The sequence below is a fragment of the Myodes glareolus genome, chromosome 2 (assembly GCF_982192425.1).
Source record: "Myodes glareolus chromosome 2, mMyoGla1.1, whole genome shotgun sequence".
NCBI classification, from domain to species: Eukaryota; Metazoa; Chordata; class Mammalia; order Rodentia; family Cricetidae; genus Myodes; species Myodes glareolus.
Window position 1 is genome coordinate 136,840,967 of NC_142027.1, and position 21,481 is coordinate 136,862,447.

Consider the following 21,481-nt stretch of genomic DNA (forward strand, 5'->3'; position numbering starts at 1 on the left):
GGATTCACAGTGGACAGTGTCCAACCTCCCCCTGCACTTGCTCCAATACCTTCCACCAGACGAGGTGAGGTCCAAGTTCAGAAGTGAGACGGGTCCCATTTTTAGCCCCTGTTCCTTAGCTCTATTTGAAGGCCTTAGCTCACCACCATTTCCTGCCAGGACTACCAGGGGTGCCTCGCACCTGTCATGCCCCTCCAGGTTCCTCACAGAAACCAGATGATCCTGCTGTAGTACCAGCCTCGGGAGAGCTGCTCTGCCCTCTGCTCCAGTCCCGTGTATGGGAGCGCTTCTCCTCATCCTTCAGAAGGAATCGAAATCCCTTACACTTTGAGTGTGAACTTCTGGCCCCTGGACACACAGGACGAAGGGCCACTCTTGAATGTGCTTATGGGGGTGTTTTGGCAGCTGCCATAGCAAGGGTGCAAAACACTGCCCCCCCCCCGAAAACTAATGTGTTAGAGGCCTCGTCCCTGGGGCTGCAGTATTGGGGGAGCAGAGCCTTTCAGAGACTGGGTCAGGAGGCAAAGGAAACTAAAGGCTGTGACTCTTTTTATCTTTGGCCAATGGCAGCGGGGTGAGCAGGCTGGCCATCATACACCCCTCCCATGATGTGTCATTACAAGATGGAACCAAAGTAATGGGGTCAGTTGACCTGGAGCCTCCAAAACATGAGACAAATCAGACATTTCCTCTTTACACATTCATTGTCTCAGATATTCTGCCACAGTGACATGAAGCTGATGACCACAGCTGATCTAGAAAATAAACACACCTCTTGTTCAAGTGGGTTGGTACCCACGTCCCAACTACCCCTCTCAGAAGTGTGAAGGATGCTCAGAGATGTCAGACATGTTCTGGGTGACCACTGGTCCTTCTGGACCTAAGAAGTGGCTGGCTAAGGATATATCCAGGCATGAGCAGTCTGATGACAGCGAGAGAGCCACCTCCTGTCTCTCTTTATGCCCGATGGATTCCTATGTCCCTTGAGCGGGGAGGACAATGGTGACAGTGTTTCCTCAGCAGAGGCTCTGCTTGATGGCAGTGATTGCTCAAGCAAACAACTCTGAGGATGCAGGGCTTAACCCCACTCCCCTTCCGGAGCTGATGGCTTTGGAGAGAGGACAACGCTGTCACTGGACTGTCTGCCTGGTACATTGTTCTCCAGCCATCAGCGTGATGGCAGGGAGAACCCACTATTTGCACGCTGTCCAAAGACATCAGGCAACACATTAGAGATGAGTGCATGGCTGACTGGTCCCTCCAGACAGCAGATAGTCTCGGACTTCCAGAAAACTACCAACCACCTACGTGTTGTCACGAGGGGTGTTCATCCTTCTCTTCTCTGTCACCGTGAAGAAATTGTTTGTGAACTACCAACTGTGAGGTGCTGTCCCGGGACAAGGACCCTGGGGCTGTCAACTCCAATGTGAAGAGGTTTAGCTCTGTGGTTACCTCTTAGTTCTCAAGGCGGGGAGAGTTCTACCCCACTTCTTCTCTAACCCTGGGAGCCAGGCTCTGAGAATGGCAGCATCTTGTGACATTGTCCTTGGGGTATGAGTGACAACTGGCCCCGGAAACATTCTCTTTACACTGAGAACATGACTCTGAGGACTGAATGGACCTGGGTTCAAATCTGACTGCATCACTTCATAAAGGATCCCAGGTGAGTGACTTCACCTAACTGAACACCTGTAAGATGGAGAGTCAGGATGCATGACATTGCTTGATAAAACAATACTAATGAGCACAAAGGACTTGGCCCGAGTAAGAAAATCCAGGTACGGCAGAGACACTGCATAATTCTGTGCTTATATGAAACCTTGAATTTGTCCCTCTCTTATCTACAGTTCCATGTGGCATAGCTCCAGTGACCGCCGGTCAACTGTGGTCCCAAATACTAAATGGACACTTCCCTGCCCGGAATTGCTGGGTTCTTCTGTATCATTGGTGACTGTTTATCTGGCACAGTATGCCGTTTGCAGACGAAGCTCTCCTAGGTCTGCGGTAGAGGAACAGAGCGAGTGTGCAAAGCCCTAGTGCTAACCACAGTTTCTGGCATTCCTGGGGGTTTGGGTGTGGACGCCCTCAGACAAGGCGGGACCACGACATACAGCAGTTGCCGGTTACTGGAGAGGACGTAGGTGCATGGATGCAGCGTAGTAACAAAGCAGGAAGCAGCAGCCAATGGTCTCACGGACGTGGGGCTGGCATTGCTAAAGCCCTACACTTCCTTGTTCATTTAACGCGAAGGGGTTCAAAGGGCCCCTAATGCCCGTCCCACACAAAGGTTACTGTGTGAGATAGAGGAGACCAGAGGCCCTCACTTGCTCAACTGTTCCGATCAGCCCACAGCGTGTGCCAAGACACTGTGATCACACATAAATGTGCAGAACGGAGCCTTCGAAATTCAAAGGGACAGTGAAGATACGGACGCTCCCAGAGAGAAGAGCCTGCTGCAGGGAATATGGGGCTCTCTGATCCGTGGAAGCAACTTTGACCAACCTACAGACAGTCCCAGAGCTTTTTCTTACTTGCCCATAGGCTTCAAACATGGTCATCTCAGGTGCATTTAGGTTTCAGTAAATACTATGGGAAACTGCGCAGCCTGAGCCCTGGCCTTCGGCCCCAGCGGTCTGAGCCAGGCACAGGAGCTATGGTCTTCCTAAGTCCTGACAAGGTACACATGGTTCAAAGGGGTCACTGAGATGGATCCCTGTGGTCTTCTCAGGCCCAGGGCCAGAGGAAGGGCTCTGCCACTGAAGGAGCCGGCCTATGCCTCAGGTTGACAGATATTATCTCTACACTGTTCTAGCAACAAATCTGGCAAAGAAGATATCCCAGTTTCTAGAAGAGACCAAAGCCCAGACAGATGCTGAGTTCTGCACTTGCCTGTTCCATGGATGTTCTGTGAATCCAAGACAAGATTATCTAAGCCCCAAGATGGGTTCCAGCCTTGGTGTCTGACAGCTGAGCACAGAGCAAGAAGACCTGGCTGAGGAACACCCACCCTGCCCTCGATCCAGCTTTAGAAAGCCAGTCACAGAGCCACGGGAGGCCCTGGAACAATCCCTCTCTCTAAATCTGTGGACATTTGCCCCCAGGCTCAGAAATCCCACCCATATGGGTGTCCCCTCCTGAGTGAAATGTCCCCACCTTCTCCAGGGTGAGTGACTCCCCTCTGCATCCCTTGCTCGGGTGCTCTTGGAGCCTCTGTGTGAGCAGCTTCACGCTGCCCCAGAAGCTGTGGGGTAAATGGTCTGGCTCTCAGAGGCAGGTGGAGGTCAGGCCATAGCACTCAGCAGCTGAGTAACCTTGAATTACCCATTTAACCCCTCCCATAGTCCCTTTTGGCCGTTATGAAGGGAAGTCAGCTGTAACTAAAGCTCATCACGGGAGAAGCGCTCCCTTCTCATTCTGTCTCCCAACAGGGTCACTTTCCTTTCTCTGACTGAGCCAGTAAATGGCTGGGATTGCCATCATGGTCACAGTCACTGAATGGGTGCACATTTGCATCCAGCACTTACCCTGACTGGAAGCTCCTGGGAGGCAACGAGTCCCCATTTCCCTGTCTTCAGCCCCGACTACAGATGGTGGAATTGGAAGATCTCCTGGAAATGTTTGTTGCTTAACCAGAAATTCAGAGAATTTGCAGCATTTATCTTAATCATAAACACCTTCAATACTGAGACTCCAAACTGCAAAACCCTCAGTTGTCCTAAGAAGACTCAGAGATAGCCTTCCCCTCTTTCCTTCTCTCCTGCCCTCTCTCTTTCTCCCTCTCTTCTCTTCTTCCCCCTTTTCTTTGCTCTGTGATATCGCTCAGACTCTGAGCCTCACAGACATTAGGCAATCATAGTCTACCATGGAGCTGTAGCCCACCCCCAGGGACAGTTCTGATGGCAGATCCTTCCTGGGTTACTGGAACAACTGGGGGAACTGGAGCAAGAACGTAACTTCAGGGGTGCACATTATAGGACCAATCCAATCATCTATGACACATGCTTTAAAGCTACATGTTTATTATTCCAACCAGGAAACTTCACTGTTATTTATGGAACCATCTCATATTTACATCCATCCGTCCGTCCGTCCATACATCCATCCATCCACCCACTCTACCATCCATCCACCCATCCATCCATCCATCCACCCACCCACCCATCCACACATCTCTTTCTCCCTCCTTACACCCATCCATCCACACATCCATCTAACCCTCTCTCCCTCCCTCTCCTTCCTCCTACTATCCCTCCAACTACCCATCCATCTAACCATCCACGCATTCACTCATCCAACCTACCACCATTCTATATATTCATCTGTCCTCCCATCCACCCACCCGCCTGCTAGTGTTTCTGAACTAATGTACCCAGTCATCTACCATCTAGATGGCACATCCTTTCACATATCCACATATCCATTCATCCACCCAATTACCTATCCATCCATCCATCCATCCATCCACCCAACCATCCATCCATCCATACATAACATATATACAACAATCAATGCATCCAAATACACATTCTTTTATCCACACATCCACCTCCCAACTCAGCCACCCATCTGTCTTTCTGTCTGTCTACCACCGTCTGTCATCCCTCTATCAACTGGGTCAAGCCCATATTGTATCTTCCTACTTGCTCTCCAAGCTAAGGTCTGTATTCTCAGAACAGAGCACATAGTGATAATATCCCACAAGCCAGGCACTGCACTTCATGGTGTAAATGAAATGGAACCAGGCCCTTACTTTCTAGGAGCATGGAATTCTGCCAGGGACATAGGGACCTATGCTAGATCAGTTTATGTCAACTTGACATAAGTTAAAACCTTAATTAAGGGAACCTCAATTAAGTAAATGCTTCAGTAAGATTGGATTATAGGCAAGACTGTAGAGCATTTTCTTAATTACTGATTGATGCGGGAGGGCCCAGTCCATTATGGGTGGAGCCATCCCTGGGCTGGTGGTCCTGAGTTCTATAAGGAAGCAGGTTGAGCAAGTCATGAGGAACAAGCCAGTAAGAAACACCCCTCCATGGCCTCTGCATCAGCTCCTGCCTCCAGGTTCCTGCCCTGTTTGAGCTCCTGTCCTGACTTCCTTCACTGATGAACAGTGATGTAGATGTGTAAGCCAAACAAACTCTTTCCGAGTGACTTTGGTCATAGTGTTTCATCACAGCAATGGAAACCCTAAGTAGGGCAGGATCTATCCGTCAGTAGCTCCAGGCTGGTGTGGCGACTCAGTGCACAAGGTGCTCGCTGCCAAGACTGATGATTTGAGTTTGATCTCCAGGATCCACATGGCAATCAATCATGACTTTCACACATTGTCCTTTGACCTCTGCATGTGTGCTGTGGTACCTGTGTGTTTTTGATGAGACACTCAAGTTCTAGATGTCGGCACTGGAAGTGCGGGGAAAAGAGATGAGGCAAGAAGTGGAGCTCCCACAACACCCCTGAAATTGTGAGAAGCCAAAATACACCTCCAGTTGTGAATAGAGTAAGGAATAAGAGTGTAAAAGCATTTCTCAAAGTTACCACGGTAACCAATATGGAACTAAAAATAGTGACAGACCTAGATTGTGCGGGTGGAGTAAGAAATGTCAAGAGATGCAGTCTCGGGTCTGTGAGTTGATTGACATCATGTGTTGGCGTGGAGGGGAGAGCATTGGAGGGAACGGCAGCAGGAACGGCTAGAAACAGAGAAACATGAGCTGGGGCGGGGTGGAAACTTCCCATCTTCATGTATGCGTGTATGTGCATTAACGTGTGCGGGACGCTCATGTGTGCGGGTGCATGTGTGTTTAGAGGACAGCATTGAGGTATCATCCTCGATGACTCTTTATTCTTTGAGGCAGGGTCTCCCAGTCAAACTCTGGAGAGGGAGGTCCCCTATCTCTGCTTCCTAAATGACAGCCAAGCCACCACGCTCATGCAACATTTACAGTGGGTTCTAGGGATTCGAACTCCGGACTTAAGACTTACACCGCAAACACTGTAACCACTGATCCACCCTCTCTGCTCTGAGGTTTCTATTTTAACGGATGGCTTCCACCATGTGCCCGTTCTCAGAGGAAAGCCTCTGCGTATTCAGGTAGAGAGAAGTCTATCTAGCTGGTGACAACATTCGACATGGAACATGGGCTCTTGGGATACAATTCAGAGGGCCTGAATTAGACAAAAACAACTACGTCTCTATTTTACACCAGCCTCTCCCTGAAACCTAGCATTTGCTGTCCTCAAAGAAAAACAAAAGGCACAGGACAGTTTCCAACACGGGAACTAAGACTTCGGAGGCATTTTCCTCTTCCTTTACAGTTGCCATAAATACCTTGAGGCAGTTATAGTCTTCACCACTTCAAGATTACACGGCTTGCTACTATTGTCTGTTTTGAGATGGGGGGTCTCACTATGTAGCCCAGGCTTGCTTCAAAGTCCTAACTTTCCTCAGCCTCCCCCGCCCTGTGCTGAGATTATAGGCATGCACCCCCAGCAGCAACATAAAATAACAGTGTTTGCCAGGCTCACAGAGAGCTTCTGTTAACCAACGTGCTAACAGAAACACATGCTAGCTCACTGTGTTTGTTTAAGGTAAGTGGTAAGTTGTGGATCACGGCGTTTCAAAACAGTCGGTGTGGGATCCTGAGCGATATACTCTGGTGTACTGGGAGCCTGGCTCTGGGTCTGGGCTTAGAGCCTCGGCACCTATGAAAAAGCTGGGCACGACAGCGCACCTCTGCAGACCCAGGGTTAGGTTAGGGAGTGGGAGAGATGTGTGGGTCTCTGAAACTCATTGGACTGGCGGTCTAGCTGGTCAGCAAGCTCTAGGCTTGGTGAGACACCCTGTCTCAAAAAACAAAGTAGAAGAAACTGACATTGACCTCTGGCCTCTACGTGCATGTATGTGTACATGTACATGTACACACACACATACACACACACACACACACACACACACACACACACACACTATTGCTCTGAGAGGAATCTGTGTCATTGAGCAAGATGAGAAACAGGGTTAGGAGAAGAGTCATGAGGTCATGGAATCTGTGAGTCTCCCCAGGCCCTGCAACCTGCAGAAGCTGGGACCAGATGGATGGTAGCTGGCAATGCAAACTGAGGAGGGAATCCCAGTGACTGCAGTGCAGGTAGGAGCTGCGGTGACAGCTTTTCCTGCAAGCCCACAGCTCCCAGGCACTGGCTAAACCCCTGCCAATATCACCCATAAAACATTGGCAATACACACAGGGAGGGATGGCTGTGAGTCCCAATTTACCACCTTGGAAACACACTCCCAGCTGCGTTGAGGGAAGACTCCCAGACCACACAACCAGTGAGGCACACAGCTAGGTTTGAGACTGTGGGCTGCCTGATCCTCAGCACGTGTCTGCCTGACTCACCCATCCATGCTGCCAAGCTCCGTCTCGTTCTCATCCAGCCCCCGAAGCAAGGATCAGACAAGTTGGGTGTAGCCAGGTCCAGATCCCGGCAGGCCTAGGAAAGCGGTTGAGGGTTTCCCTTTCCTTAGCTGCCTGCTGGTTCTTCCAAATCCCCAGGTGGTGGCCCTGGGAAGGTCACACGAAGCCCATTCCCTGGGTGTCACCGTCAAGGTTCAAAGCCGGCTTAGTCCTTTGTGAGTCCGTCCATCCACCTGTTCTTCCTTCCTTCTTTCCCTCCTGGATCTCACTATATGGCCCAGACTGGTCTTGAACTCATGACCTCCCTTGATTCTGTCTCTTCAGTGTTGGGATGACTGGTGTGTCACCCTGCCTGGTCTATTTCTCTCTATATCCCTTGCTCCCCTCTTTCCCATCTAGCCTCGAGAGCCTCCTGACATGGCCTAAGTGCCCCTAACTCTCTTAGCTGGACCTTGTATAGCCCTCCATGCTCCTCATTGCTGCGAGATGCACCTGAACTTGATCTCTTGGGACCGCGTGGGCCACAGACATCAGCTTGCTGTTTTAGTCCGTAGGTGGAGACAGCCATTGCTCTCCGGCTGACTGATGAACATCTTATTGCTGAACTCTGCCTATTCTGGACTCTCCTCTGCACTGTGCCTGTGACAGCCACCGTGCTGAACCATCCCGCCGTAATTACCACACAAGGGCAAGGGGACAGCGTGGATGGTGTGGAGATGCTCCTATTGGTGTCCAGTGAAGCCCAAGGATGGGGCATCAGCTACACCTTAAGGACAGAGGACTCCCATCCCAGTGAGGAAAATGAGGCGGAAAATCAAGTTGCCACAGCAGAGGCGGGTGTGCAAGTGTGGGGGTGACTAAAAGAATCCCTTAGAAGAAAAAAAACCAACCCCACACCCCCAAAACCCCAAATAACTGCAATTAATCTCTTCAAAAGTAAAAAACGAGTCCTCTAGGCAGCATGTCCCACACTTCCAGTGTGAGCAATGGCTTTGTCGCAGCAAAACATCACGCTGCCCATCACACGTGTTTTGAAGGCGAGTTTTATTGGCTGCATAATTGCAATCATGTTTACCGTGTCTCTCTGCTTTTGCCGCAGGACCGTGCGGGAGATGGAAGAGCGAGGAACTCACCGTGCATGTCCTCGGGCGCCCGTTTAAACACTGTAATGAGGACATTTCACGGTGACACTGAAGGAGATGTGTCTGCGAGGAGCTGAGTCTCGGGAAGGCGTCCCTTGTCCAAAGACACTGCGGCAGGCCCCGCTTGGAAGGCTCCAAGCCTCGGTGAGCCTCTAGCTGTGCTATGTTAACAAGGTGAAGGGCAATTCTAGGCCCTGCTCATTTATTTCTTGAGGCAGGTGAGAGGGTTAGTGATAGGGTGTGCAGAGTGGAGCAGACATGATCTGATGGTGACACCAAAGGGGACAATTAGAAAGATATCCAGAAACAGAGAGGGGAAACACACACACACACACACACACGTTCCATCTGCAGAGCAATCACGGACCTAGTTCCCAGGAGATGTGTCCCCTACCCTCATCACATTGGGGGCCATCATGGTGATTACTCCTAGACTACACCCCACATATTTTTATTTTGTTTTCTTTTACTACACTAAATCCACGAGTCTCCTAGAAAGTCACCAGACTTGGACGCGTCGTGGGGACCCCAATGAGAGAGAGGGAGATGATGGATGGATGATGGATGGACAGATTTGTAAATGGATCAGATGGATACAAGGATGTGTGGGCAAGCAATCGGCGATGCAGGTGTGGACGCATGGGCTGCTGAACGAACGCATGAATGCACACACGAATGCCTAGGCAGATGGCAGAAGAAGTTACTAACAGGGAGGAGGGAAGGATGGGTAGATGAATAAAAGGGTGGATGGATGAATGATTAGGAGGGTGAATGGAAGTGATGACTGATTAAAAGTGTGTGTGTGTGTGTGTGTGTGTGTGTGTGTGTGTGTGGTGGGGTGGGCACATGGTGTAGGAGAAAGTGGTCAAAACCTTTCATGTTCTCTCAGCAACTAATTTGAACGGCACGCAGAGTCCCTCTGAGGCCCAGACTTTCCATAGCAGCTTCCTTATCGGTGAGTCGAGGCTAGAGATCTGCTTCTCAGTGCCACCCATTCTCTGGGAGCATGTGGAGGACCATGGCTTCACACGGGATGCCCATGGTACAGGGTAAGGTCAGCGGGGTCAGGGTTCCAGAGGGAAGCAGACTCCCTGGCCTTGAACTACAAAGTTCCAGACTGAGTTTCCTCTTCTCCATTCACAGGTGTAGCCTATTGAACACATGTGCCCTATTTTGAGATCATGTTTTTAATCTGTGAGCGTCAAATACCTCTTTGCGATGTATTCTGGAAGCGTGCTCAATGTTACAGAAAAGCTGTTGTGTTTTTCATTCTGTGTTCTGTAATAGTCACAAAAGGAGAAGGAAGAGGAGGAAGAAGAGACGGAGAAATAGAAGGAGAAAGGAGGAGGAAGGAGGGAAAGGATTAGAAGTTATCATTGAAGCTGTTGAAGTCAGTTCCCAGTGGAAGGGAAGGAGAACCAGGATGAATGGGGTCAAAACAACACAGTGAACGGACAGACTCCAGAAGAGAGAGGAGCAATCCAGAAAACACATGTGGGCTTTCAGGAGGTGTCTCACTGTCCACGCAAGCACTAGAGGGTAGGGCCCGCAGTCAGAGCCGCAGGCTCAATGCACTATTGCTATGACTCCAGAGGCCCCGTCACTGCCCAGATCTGAGCCTGTGGACCTCGGTTTCCATACTTGTTAACTGTAGGAAGCCATATTCATACGGATCCTAGGAGGGCCCTAGGAATAACAAGGGGGAAGCTACAAACTGTGGGGTGCAGTGCACATGAGAGATGGATCGTTTTTCAGACACTGACTGGATCAGTGGGTAGGGTTAAATGGAATGAGATGTGAGTTCCTCTGGAGTGAGTCCAAGAATCCGAAGCTGGATGGAAAGACATTGGCACACAGAGATGGTCCCAGCAAAGATGGCCACGCAGGCTCATGGGCACCAGAGCATGCTACATGTGACACTTGACACAGCTTCCTCCCATGTCCTTACACGGACACACCCTCCCACTTCTGTAAATGTGTCATTCAACACATGAACCCAAATGTGTGTGTGGCAGGGCACTCGATCTGTATCTCAGCTTTTGTGAGTTTGAGGCCAGCCTGGGCTCCACAGCGAGATTCCATTTTCACATAAAAGAATTTATGAACAACTGCATGAATGGATCCACATATACGTGAGTGCACACGGGGGTCCTTGATGGTACTCATGTGTGTTCTTGGAGTTCCATGCATGGTGAGTACTGAGGAACCATGTGCTCAGTGGAGGGATGGATGGGCAAGGTGGGCTCCTAGCCAGTGCTTCAGGCTTACATGAAGAATGAGGAGGGGCAGGGTTGGAGCCCAGGCCCCTGGCAGCTTCAGGCTTCTGTCTCTTCCAGCTCTTAGCTGATCACGAACCCCTCCCAAGTCATCTCTGCCCCTCCCATGCTGTGTTGCTTAGTTTTGGGTCAGCTGTCACAAGACAGAGTCACCCAAGAAGAGGGAACCCCAATTAATAAAACACTTTCATCAGACTGGACTGCCAAGCAAGAGTGGGCCATTTTATTTTTCCCTATCTTAGACTCCGTTATTTCTAGTTTACATGCATGACATGAGTGTTTTGCCGTGTTCTCCGTATGTGCACCATGTGCATGCATGGTGCATGCAGAGACCAGAAGAGGGCACCAGAGCCCCTGGACCTGGAGTCACAGATGGTTGTGAGCCATGGTGTGGGTGCTGGGAACTGAGCTCAGGTCCTTTGTGTGAGCAACAAGTGCTTCTAAGAACTGAAGCATCTTTCTAGCCAATGGTAAGGACAATGACAATGACAACAGCAACAATGATGAATTTTATGTAGCCCTGACTGGCCTGGAAATCTCTTATTTAGACCAGGCTGGCTCTGATGTCATAGAGAGCAATTTGCGCCTACATTCCAAGGGCGAGGACTAAAGGCATGAGCCACCACATCTGACCTCTGTTTTGTTGGTTAATAATTGATTACCCCACCTCAGTGCGTGCAATGCTTTCCCTGGGTTCTGTATTTAAAGAAAGCAATCTGAGCAAGCCATGGAGGGCAAGCCAGGGAGTAGCATTCCTGCGGGGTCTCCGTTTCAGTTCCTGCCTCCAGGTTCCTGTCTTGCCTCCACTTGATGATGGACTGCAAGCCGCAAACCAAACACACTCTGCCTTCCTTAAGGGTTTTTGGTCATGGTATTTATCACAGCAACAGAAAGTGGATGAAACCATGATCCCTCATTACCTCCCCACTGGGACACAAAGTCCTGGTGCCTGTACTCTGTGTTCAGGTGAGGAAGGCCCCAGATATTCCACACTGAGGGGCTACCTGTGGTTGGACGTTGTCTCTGTGTACCCACACTACCCTTTGCATCTTCCAGAGACTGGACCATGTAACTTATACACACATTGTACCTACTATACCAGAAGAGAGGCCACGTGGCATCTATACCCCACAGCCAGGGAATCACAAGCCCGAAGAACCAAGGGACGGGCTCAATGGCACAGGATCAAGTGGTGGTACTAGGATTTGAACTCAGGCCCCAGACTCTTCCTTGCTCATTTCCCTGACTTCCCACATTAGGTTTGGGGCTCCCAGTGGCTTCCCTTTACTCTCTCCATTGGAACAAGTCCCACATGGCCCTCATCCAGACCCCTGCACATCTTCACCTTCACTCTAGAAAGTGCTCAGTGTGGTGGGTGACGTGTGTATTTCAAACATGTGGCCTTGGATGGGCCGATGCACCTGTGCCCCATCTTCTGTGTCTTTTGAAATGAAGGAAGCTGGCCTAACTGGGAAATTGAGATTCTCCTCTGCCCCATGTTCCCCTTACACTGGGGACCGCTTGAGCCAGTGAATAGCTGACCTGGTGCTGAGCCTACTTGCCTGGGCCTCTGGGTGGTGTGACTCATTTCCCAGAGCCCCCAGACCAAGTCAAGGCTTGTCCAGCCCTGCACGGTGCCTGACAGGCCTCTCCTGCAGTCTGGTCCCGTCAGGCCCCCTTCCATGAGTTCAGACCCGAGGCAACCCCTTTCCTGTTGCAAAGATGGGCGGGGTTCACCCGCCTATCATTGTGGCCCCTGGAGATCATGGTCACTAGTTTTGATCAGATCCTAGCCTTCCCCTGCCCCCCCCACCATGTTATACATGACACCCCTTCTGTGCCAAGGAATCAGCTCGGCTGTGTTCTGCCCGCTACCGGCATGCAGCTCAAATCCCAAACACAACGGGAGCTTACCAGCTGTTGAAGCAATACCAGAACAGATGTCTGAAGGCCTATCTGTCTGTCTTCCCAAGAGTACCTTTCTCCGGTTCTAGCAGGGGCTCCTTCCACTCCTAAGTCGCTGCTGTTATCACCTGACAGACAGCCTTGCCTGCCATGCCCCCCCTGGCTGGGCCTTGCCAGTTGCCTGGCTACCACAGGACATCACCAGAGGACCTCAGGACCCTACCAAGGCAAGAGGTCCAACGGGGACTGAGGTGACAAGACCTCCCTCCACCTCTCAGGCTTCATCCGGAACATTTGACCCCAATCCATTTCCCTAGAAGTTTGTTTGGGCAGAAGTTTTCCATGTCTGCCTGCAATGGATGAAAAGCTCTTTGTGGGTTTTCTACAGGCCACACCCACTCCCTTGATGCCCACAGCTCTCATCACCAGCTCGACACAAGAAAGGGTTCATGTATCAGGCATGGCAGAGTGCACCTGCCATCCTGGCCTCGGGAAGGGGGAGGCAGGCTCTGTCTCTGAAATGGCTTAGGTTGGCCGTGCTCCAGCGGACACCCCCACACCCATGAATACACAGGTGGTGCAGATTATTAAAAAAAATAATGACATGAAGTCAGGAAGGAGTGGGGGGGAATGATTCAAATACACTCTGTGCATGTATGAAATTCTCAAAGAGTTAATAAAAACATTGAAAACCAACCAACGAACCAAGAGGAACAGGGGCTGTAACTCACTGGTAGAATTAGCCTAGCATTCGACACCCAGAGTTCCATTCCCAGCACGGCTCACTAAATCAAACCAGGAGACAAAGCCACTTACGTCCTGCCGAAGACTGGAACCCATGAAGTGACCGGCACTCGAGTTTCAAGGTGTGGGTCCCTGGGTCACTGGTCAGCAGGTGGGAGGCCTCGGGGAGCTGTTGGGGGGCCGGGAGGGACTGGAGTACGTGAGTCATCTCACGTGCTGCACGAGGCGGTGTCCGGTTTGCCAACACTAACTCTACCCTCTCTCTAATGAGAGACCAGAGCTGTGCCTTGGGCAGGCTTAGGCAGCAAGCAGGGAAACAATTAGACTTTCCCTTGGAAAACGGCAGTTTAGCCATGGGTACACATGAACGTCACCTTTTCCTGGGGGTGGACATTTTCGAAATGCTGAACGATCTATTATGGTCAGACACGAACTGAATTCTGAGCTCTGGTCAGAGCCACTGATTCCCAGCAGACCCTGGGGACATTATGATTGGTGCTACAAGGGGGACCCCAAGAAGGGACTTCAATCTGCCTCTGCTGCTTCAGCCCCTGGCTTCTTCCAGACCAGATGACATGGGTACCCTGCTACAAATAGTGGGCAAAGAAAGGGGTCGATGGAGTCTCAAGTTCAGATGCCTTGGTGTGTCTGCACCAGTGAGCACAGAATGGCTCAGAGTAGATGCCCAGTGAGCACTGCCCTGTGAGAATGAAGCTTCCACTGCAGAGGACTCTGGAAAAGCGACCTTGGAGTTCAGCCCTGAGAGCAAATACTTCTCTGTAAAGCCTTTGTGACCAGACTAAGGCGTCCCTGTGACAGGCCCGGGTCCTAGGTGGGAGGAGGCTGCAGAGGATGCTTCAGGGGGGAAATAAACTAGGTCAGTATTTCCCAGAAGGCAATGAGGTTTCTCTGCGGTCAACCCTCATCTTCTGCTTGCCTCAGACTCACAGACATGGGGGTTCCAGAGCCCTCAAGTCCAACCACCAGCTGGATAGGAGCCTGGAAGACAGAGCCGGCTAAGACCCCAAGATGAATGCACAAGGGGTGGGGGCAGCTACTGACCGGTGAACTCATAGGGTGCTGCATTCCCCAGGATCCCCCCACCACACACACAACAAAAGGACAGCACTAGAAAGAGCAGCCTCAGTAACTTGGCACCATAGCCAAGAGGCCCATGACCACATGACAGCCTCCAAGTGCAAGGCAGAAGACCCAGAGTCACACAGTCACAGAAAGACACTTTGGTCCCAGGGGTGACCCGTTCTTCCTTCTCAGTCTGCCCGTCAGAACCACTCTCTAAGATGCACGTGACAGACACTGTATCGGAAACGTAGTAAGGACATGTACCCTGAGGACAGCGGAACTTAGTGGAAGTTTGCTGTGTGAATACAGAAATGGACCGCCAAGGACATGCCTGTGGTTTCATCACGTAGACGGCTGCTTTTACGTTCCTAGGTCCTACTCAGGCGTCCCCCAGCTTTAGAACCACCACTGTCACTAGTACCAGGCGGTGCCACCATAGAAGACCCTTCCATGGCTCCAGAAAGCTCTCCCAGCCGGAGCTGAGGCTCCACAGCCACATCCCTGGGGCCAATCAGGAGTCACTTCGCATCGGGTAGGTCTCAGTGGCACCCTTCCTGCAGTCTGTCCCATGGGCAGGCAGCTGCCCCATACATTGTCCCTCTTGGGGAACAACTTCCCACTGGGAGTCAGGAAGCAGTACAGACCCTGCCAACTGAACCAGTGGCTCTGGAAGCAGGTGCAGGGCTAGGCCCTGGCTTTGCCTTCTGTGCCCCAGAACACATGGCATCTGGACCCAGAGCCTCCCCCTAAAGAGCAGCTTTGGAGCAACCACCTCTCCAGCTCCCCTGTGGGGCCACCCACAGCATGGACTCTGGGGCCAGCAGGTTGTAGGAACATAGCCTTAGATGCCCACCCAAGCTGACTCGGAGACAACCCTCCCTGGGGGGTGTCCAGGAGAGAGGCAGGGACTCCTCCAAATAGCCTCTAGCTGAGCTAGTCCGTCAGCCACCCTTCATGCCTCCTTCAGAGGCAGTGCGGGGGTGCCCTCTGCGACTGTACGACTTGAGAAAGGACACCGGATGACATGTGGTCCCCTGGGGTCTCCTTGGGGTGGGTGTGAGGAGAAGAGAGTCCAGGGTGCTGGGAGGCCTGGAAAGGCCTCCAGAGAACAAACTCTGCTGGAAGAGCCCCCTCCCTGGGTGCCCAGTGCACGCACAGAACCAGCTTCCCTCCCACCCAGGGCACGGAGTCCCCACCCACTACTCACGGGCTCCTGCGAGGCCTCCCCCTGGCATGGTGGTGTCGCCCCTCAGTCCGTGCTCCCCATCTGGAGAGACTGCGGCTCTAATCAGCGGCCCTGCGTGGTGCGGCCGAGCGACTCAGGGCCTTAATTGACACCAGGTGGCCCCTCCCCAGGGGCAGGCTGGGAGGCGGCTCAGCACGGGGCCCAGAGGCCAAGCCCTGGACAGGGATGGAGGGGCGCGCCCAGGTTCAGCGTGCTCAGGCTTCCCCTGGAAAGTGGAGAGGGGAGAGGTAAGGGTGGCTAGCCAGTGCCCGGGCAGCCCTCCCTCCATCGTACCAGCCCGCTTCCCTAGACTCTGACCTTTCTTTCATTCCAGAGGCTCTGGTGGCTGTGGCAGCTTCTGCCAGGGACGGAGGTGGCTCAGGTTTCCCCCAGCTGGCTGGGATGGCCTGGAGTCAGGATTGCAGCCATGGGTCTTGTGTCCAGGCCGTGCCGTGCCTGCTGGATCCGAGTACGGTCCTTTACAGTGCCACCCAAGACTTCTGGGAGCTTTAACTGAGCATTTATTATGTGCCAGAACGGACGCCTGTGCTACCCCGGAGATAGCTCACAAGCTCTGCAAGGTGGTTACTTAGTTACTACAAAGCAACTGAGACTCAGAGAAGTTATGTTTCTTCTCTCACGTCACACAGCAGGAGAGTCAGCCCACACATCTCCCTCAGCCTGACACCGAGTTACAGCTTCTCACCAGGTCGCCTGCAGAGTAGACGACCTCAGCCCCCTTTGTTTTGGGTCAGGTTGCTGCGGCCTTCTCTCCTAGACTCACCTGTGCCCCTGCTGATATAAGGGTTCTGGCGTGGAGCCACAGCTGGAGACGCCGGGGAAAGAGCACTGGACGTGGAGTCAGGAGTCCTGTGTGACCTCGAGGAGGCTCCTCTACCTCTCTGGGCTTCGTTGTAGATGCGGTGAATAACGGCTGAGCTGAGCCTTTGGGACTGGGACTGAGAATGATCCCAGTCACAAAGTGTTCTCCCGCCCACACCCCTGTGCCCTTCCCCAAGCACCCCCACCCCCACCCATCTTTCTTCTCATTGCTGGAGATTGGAAATGATTGAGAGCCTGCTCTGGAGAACCCCGCTTCCCTGCCCAACCCATGAGAGAATAAATGAGATCCTTCCCAGCACCGGTCTCTGGGCAGAGGCATTTGTTGAACACCTACTGTGTGCGGGGCACAAGGGCAGATGTAAGCAGTGTTTACCTGGTGTAGACGGAAATGACGGTGTGATCCTTTTAAAATTAATGGCAAAAGGTGCCATTATTTAGGCTACATGCTTGACGAATTGAGACAGTTCTGGTTGTTTGCGTCCTATTAAATAAAAGAACTTTTTGAGCGCCTACTGTGCGCTAGGAGTTATCCCAGGTGCTGAGCTACAGCAGCTGACAGGCCGGCATCCGTTTGGACGATTGAGTAATTACTGTATCATTATCCTCAGGCAAGACAGGTTTCCCCACACGTGGCTGAATAACACACCCGTCTGCTGTGGTCTGCCCCCTCGGGAGCTCCAAAGTGGAGTGTGGGATTCTAGAATGTTCTTAGGTCTAATCCTCAGGGCAGCTTAAGGGCTCATTTTGGTCTGATTGGCGGGCACCCCTGACTGGTAGGTAGCTCATACCCCTGGCGCAGACCCAGCCTCCACGTGGGACTGGGGAAGATGAGCCGTGACTCAGCTGCCTGACTTGTCAGGTGGAGACAAGAAGGGAGCAGGCATCTGGCCGGGCTGCCGGCCATGAGGCTGCCCGAGCCAGGTCCCGAGGCAGGTGATGGAGTAGGAGGCGGAGACCTAACGATGACAAGGTCCCGGGCTCAGATGACTGAAGGTGGAGTCACTAGCAAACTCCCTAGAATATTCTAGAAAGAATCACAAGGCAGGCTGCTTTTGTAAGAGGAAGAGTTCCCATCCATCTATGGATTCCAGAAATTGGGAGAGATTCCAAAAACCCGGATGACCTCTACGTTCCTCTGGAAATGAGCTTGGATATCATCAACTGACATCTTTGGAGTCATCGCCCACACTGGGCAGGTGCTTTGCTGCCCCTCCTAAGCTCTCCCCTCTCAGGCCAGCCCTAAGCCAGAGTTCTGGTTTTGTTTTTCTCGTCCCCACAGCACTCTAGGCCTGGCATCTTGGAAGTGCTCAGCAAAAGCCTCCTATTAAAAACCTTTGCTTCCAATGTTCCTCCTACATCGGAACATGCATGTCACCATTGAGTGGTCAACCTGTCGTTCACACACTCGTTCCAAGTTCAACAGAATCGGCAGGCAGTGGGGCTCAACCCAGGTGAAGCACCTCTGGGACCCCACACTTTCACAATGCTCCCCACCCCCATGTGTGTGTGTGTGTGTGTGTGTGTGCGTGTGTGTGCACGCGCGTGTAGGCACCCACACATACCCACACAGTACCTGCAGAGGTCAGAAGATGTCGGATCCCCCAGGAGATGCAATTACAGGCTTCTGGGAGCTGCCTGACATGGGTGCAGGGATCTGAACCGGGGTCTTCTGGAAGAGCAGCCAGTGTTCTTAACCATTGAGCCATCTCTCCAGCCCCATGATGGTTATTTTGTTTGTGTTTGGGTTATCTTTAATTTTTATTTTTCTATTTTTCTTTTTTGAAATAAGGTCTCATTTAGCCCAGGATGCCTTCCGGTTTTCTTTATGGCCAAGGATGACCTTGAACTTCTGCTCCCCCGTCCTGAGCACTGGGATTACCAGAGTGTATCACCACAGTGGCTTCAGGGCTGCACTTTTGACCAGGTAATTGTCACAGGTGTTAATGATAGTCACGATGACAGCCTTGGACCTGCATCCACATAGGAGTGGGCACTTGTCAATCGCTTCCGTTTCTATACTGGGAGGAAGAATCTGAGAGCAGAGGCTGCCTGCTCCGAGGACAGGTTACCTGTCCTCTTGGTGTGCTGGGCAGATGGAGCCTGGACACTCCACTCCAACGCTAGCTGCTAGGGAGTGAGGCGCTGGTCAGGGAGCGGGGATCCAGGGATACACACAGCCTGCCTAAACTCACATCTATTACTGCTGGTTCTAATCCGAGTCTCCAGCAGAATGAGGTCGATTCTGTTATGTTCTGCTAGCCACAGACACATCCAGAACCATCCCAAGGGGTAAAGCAGGTGAAGCTAGTTAAGGCGGAGCCAGGTGAGCAGCCCACCTGCGATGATGGCTCTCTGGAGACTAAGAGAGGAGGGCAGAGTGTGAGGCCAGCCTGGGCTATAGAGTTCCAGAAGGCTGGTGTGGGTTACAGCATGAGAGAGCCTACATGGAAAAAAAATAAAAAGATAAATAAATTACGGCAATGTGCTTTATCCCAGTGTTAAAAAAAAATGCTTGAGCCAAAATGTAATCAGTACAAAAATTATCAACAAATTATTTTATTTATTTACTCTATTTTATTCTGTCTTTGAGACCGGGTCTGAACCATGCAATTCAGGCTGGTATGAGACTCACAGACTCCACCTGCCTCTGCTTCTGGAGTGCTGGAATTAAAGGCGTGCTCCACCACGCCTGGCATTATCTGATTTCTTTGATGAAGGTCTCCTATGGCCAGAGAAGGCTTCCAACTCTATGTGGTCATGGATAACACATGGATGACATGTATGGAGTAATGCAGACCTGAAGAATTCTCCTGACTGAGAGAATGAGGCAGAGGAGGCTGTCCTCCACTCCACGGTCAGGTGGTCCTGAGCCCATGGACACCAGGGTGGCACACGTTCTGTCATTTCTGATACCTTATCTCTCCCTCACAACACCAGCATGCCAGGCCAGGTGGCCAGGGAACACTCAGGGTCCTGCTGAGATGCAGGCCTTCCCTCGTGGCCCACATGTGCCCCTACTTACTGTAGGTTCTGAGTTTGACCACAGCTTGGGTTTTAGGAGAAAGAATACTGAACACTGAAAAGGGAGTCCTGTGTGATCTTCATCAAGTCCCTCCACCTCTCTGGTCTTTGCACAGTTCCATGACCATCAAAGGGGAGCAATCATCCGTGACAAAAGGCTTGGTGACTGGAACTCACAGGGTGTGGCCAGGTAGTCTCAGAGAGGCTGTTTCCTGGGAAGTTCCCCCACAATCACCCACATGTTTCCTAGGGGTGGAATTCATTGCTGCTCTATGAGCCACGGGCTTAGGACTCAGAACTGGTTGGAACCAGAGTTCTAGGGGTCCAAACATGGCTTGGTCACAACAGCTTAAATGCCCTTGTACCTTAACTTCCTCAGTTGTAAGTTGAGAATAGCCCCACCCTGGTCTGAAGCACCAGGAGGACTTGGTCCCAGGATAGCTTCAGAGTGATTGTCCAGCTTCAGAATGTTATTGAAGGGGTTAGGGATGAATGGCCGGCACACAGTGGCTGTGTAGTATCTGGTGACCAGCTTCCTGGCTAGTGGATCTATGAAGATGGTTTGCAGAAGTTGCCCAGTGTCCCAAGGCCAGGGCAGACAGTAGCGTATGAAAGAAGCCAAAGGAAAGTCTCACACGCTTGGGAACAATAGCTGGTGCTTTGTTCAGAATGGAAAAACCTTAGCGTCCGCCAAGCAGGTTGCAGAGGTTCTGGAAGGTCCTGCCTGCAGAGAGGGGAATAGGGTTCCCTGAATTGCATGTAGCTCTGGTCCTACCTAGCATAGCTCAAAAGCAGCGACTCAAGACTGCCGTCGGGGCTGGAGTGATGATGGGGATCCCAGAACAAGCTGGCTGACCGCACTAGCTGGATGGGCAAACTTCAAGGTCCAGTGGGAGATCTTGCCTCCAAAAAAAGGTGGAGAAAGACTAAGACACGCAGACATTCTGCGTCAGTATCTGGTCTCTCCCCCACGTCTGTGAGTTTGGCCATGGGGATTGCTATGTCCAGAGCACATACATCTTTCCAGAGAAGCGTATTTGTGGCTCCCCATGTGGGTGTTGCCAGCCTGTGCTGTGGTGGACTTTGCAACCCCTCTATGAAAGGCTGGGTTGTCTGACCAACGCTGGCCAGTGGAGTGTTGGTGGCTGCGGTTGGAGGCAACAGTTTGCATGCATTTTTGTGTTTTCTGGTCTGGCTCTCATGTCCATATGAACACATATGGAATGACTTTCAGTCTGACCTCGAACCTGACCAGAAGCCCAGAAAGAGCCTCTCAGAGGAGCCCAACCTAGACTTGTAGCCCAGGTGCGTAAAGATAAATTCTCATTGCTGTAAGCTGTAGGGTTAGGTGGGTATTTTGTTATGCAGTATCATCCTGGGAGTTAGCAACCATCATTAACCCCGTAGGCTTCCTTAGACACAACAGACAACAGCAGAATTCAGACCGGCAGTGACAGCAGTTGATGCAGTAATTCTCAAATTCTTTATTGGCATAAATAACTCAGACATTGGATTCTCACTAAACATTGCACTAAACACAAGAAACAACAGGCTTGCCGGCTCATAAGCTCACAGACTGTCCAACAGCCCAGGTTAGAAATACTTTTTTGAGAAGTGTAGAAAACTTTATAAATGATCTGTACAAATATACACAGTGGACCATCCACCCACCCGTCTGCCAATCCATCAATCTATCCACCTATCCATCCAGCTATCTACCTACCTGCCTATCCACCCACCCTTTCATCCAACATCAACTTATTCATACATCCTCTATCCATCCATCCATCCACCCACCCACCTACCCACCCACCCATCTGCCTA

General features: G+C 51.6%; 1 protein-coding gene across 1 annotated transcript in view; it reads right to left on the minus strand.

Moving 5' to 3' along the window:
• Nos1 (nitric oxide synthase 1) overlaps nucleotides 1-15,899 on the minus strand; it is a 163,790-nt gene extending 147,891 nt beyond the window's left edge. The window contains exon 1 of the mRNA XM_087903768.1: nucleotides 15,776-15,899. The gene's annotated coding sequence lies outside the window, so the exon portion shown is untranslated. The remainder of the gene's footprint in view (nucleotides 1-15,775) is intronic.
• Nucleotides 15,900-21,481: the final 5,582 nt, after the last annotated feature.